We start from the raw sequence: 2791 nt of genomic DNA, 5'->3' as shown, positions 1-2791 counted from the left end.
TAACTTCCTACACATTTTAAAACATAAAGGTATCGATTTTAAAACTCGATTACCAATACCTCTGCTCTAGACCTCAAAAATGCAACATACATAAGTAATTAACCCATTTCAATTTAGTTCTTAAACATCATGCATCAATGAATTTGACAAATAATCACAATAACATGTGATGTGGTGTGAATCGTGATAAGTTTTATAATTTATGAATGTCCATTCTCAAAAACTAACTATTATCACGACAAAGGCAAGCACACCTTATCGAACAGTAGTATAGCTTATGGCAAGACTAGTATGTCGAACCCAAAGGAACTAGAAGTACTAGTATTAACTTTCTTTTTATTATCTAGCCTAAAAATAAAAGGGTTTGTTTTATCTAAACTAATTACTAAACTAAGAATGAATAGGAAGTAAAATAGGGAAATAACTTTTGGGAAAACTAAATGATTTGAATACCTAAGGGAAAAATCCACCTAGACTTCACTTGTTATTGACTCTCAATCAGACGATTTATTCACTTGACTTGATCAGTAGAAATCCCAAAGTTATATTATTATCTCTCTCGAGACTAATAACATCTAACCCTAGGTTGATTAATTGAAATCTCTTTCTAATTAAAACCCCTAGTGTTGCATTAACTCAATCCATGGATTCCCTTATTAGGTTTCACCCTAATCCAGCAAAATTATGTCACCCTATCTCTAGTCGTGTAATCAACTCCACTTAATTATGTTAGATCTACTCATAGACAGGGACTTTTGCTCCTCTGAATAAGCACATCAATACTTGAATCAATATCCTGGAATATTAAAGAAAGAATTAAGAACTCATAATTAAGAACAAATCAAATATTTATCATACAATCCAGATAATAATAACAAGATCCGTCTTAGGTTTCATTCCCTTTAGGTATTTAGGGGGTTTAGTTCATATTTATGAAAGAAAATATCTCAAAAGAATAATGATAACAAAACATAAAGAAAACTCAAGAACTCTTGAAGGGAATTGAAGGGAGATCTTCAGTCTTGAAGGTGAATCCGGCTTCTGAGATGTATCAATCGGTTTTTTCGAGTAATTCCTTGCCTCCTGCTCCCTATGTCCCTTTTTGGTACCTTCTAGGGTGTTTATATAGGCTTTAGAATCCTTCTAAACCCTCAAGAGAGGCCTTTTTCGAATAGGACTAGACTTGGGTTCGACAGGGACACGCTCGTGTACGATTGCTTCAAACCGTGTTCAAGTCTGTTAAATAGACACGGGCGTGTGGTCTACCCATGTAAGTCGGGTTCGATTCTACTAAAATGACACGGACGTGTGGTCTGCTTGTGTAAGGAAGTCTAGGCTGTGTTGATTTCACATGTTGGTCCGATTTCAGCCCGTTTCTTGATTTTTTTACTCTCCTATGCTCACCTACTTATAAAACATGAAATTAAAGGATTAGGAGCATCGAATTCACCAAATCTAAGGATAATTCATCAAAAAATATGCTAAGCATGAGGTATAAATATGTATAAATTACAGTTTATCAAATACCCCCGCACTTAAGCGTTTGCTTGTGCTCAAGCAAAATCCTCAACTCACAATCAAAATAAATTCTTCTCAACTTATATTTCTCATCAATAGTCTCTCAAAATAATCCATAGGTAGTCACACATGAAAATTCAACTCGAAGAACATCAAAGTTTCAAACATTCTAAGTTCAGCATTTTATTACGAAAACATAGGTGTCTCCCCTCATCTAAGTAATCACCTTTGATTCAAAACGTCACAGAGTTTTGTATCCTCATTAAAGATTCACTCAAATCACTCGAGGTGTTTAAGGACAAGAAATTTAGCACTCAACAGTCAATAGGAAAAGTTATTACCATAGGCTTGCTTGAAAATCAAATCTCCACCACTATATATTGAGATGATACATCAATCAAATAGTCTTTAGAGGGTTGTAACGTGGCTTTAGTTAGGGGGTGTGGTTACAAGCCGAAAAAGAAGGTTATAATCGAGATTGAATTGAAAAATTACCTAACTAGAAAAATACTACAACTTGATAAATTACATTTCTAATTAGAAAATCCTAGAATTGAGCTTTTCTTCATGGGATAAGGAATTTAAATACTTAATCTCAAAAACAAAGAATTACTACTAATATGTATGTATGTATGTTTTTTTTTTAAAACAAGTCAAATAACATAGGCTAGCTATCAAAATTAAAACATAGCTAAGTAATTTATTCAAATCAAGTCTCGACAAAAATAAGGATCAAATTAATTTAGGGGATCTCAACAATAATGAGTTATGGGTTAATATTGAGGGTAAATCAATTAATGCCTTGTTAGGCTCAAGGGGGTTCACTAAGGGTTAATTATGGAGGTAGGCTTTTATGGAGTGAGTGGGTTAAACTTAGGTGCCTTTATCATCTCAACATATCAAATCAAAGGTATGGTCTTGACATGTATAATAAAGCAAGTTCTAGAATAACATATCAATATTGACGCACTCAAAGCAACAATAAAAGTGAGCATGAAAGAAATAGTATATGCTCTAAATGCTCAAGATCTCACAAAAATTATGGCTTTTTGATGTTTAAACTTGTGAATTTCAACTCAAGATAGTACCTAAACTTCGGGAAACAACCTAAAAAAATTTTAATCTCAAAAATCAACTTATCATGCTTGATTCTCTAATTCCTTAAAGTTTAAACAATAATGCATGAATGCCTATGTTTTAATTCAAGACATATCAATAAGAATCATAAATTAATCAAAATTCATTCTAATAATGATATGAGAAGATCACTTGA

This window comes from Gossypium arboreum, chromosome 11, assembly GCF_025698485.1.
Source record: "Gossypium arboreum isolate Shixiya-1 chromosome 11, ASM2569848v2, whole genome shotgun sequence".
NCBI lineage: Eukaryota > Viridiplantae > Streptophyta > Magnoliopsida > Malvales > Malvaceae > Gossypium > Gossypium arboreum.
The sequence above is the reverse complement of the archived record's forward strand: the minus strand, read 5'-3'. Positions refer to the sequence as shown.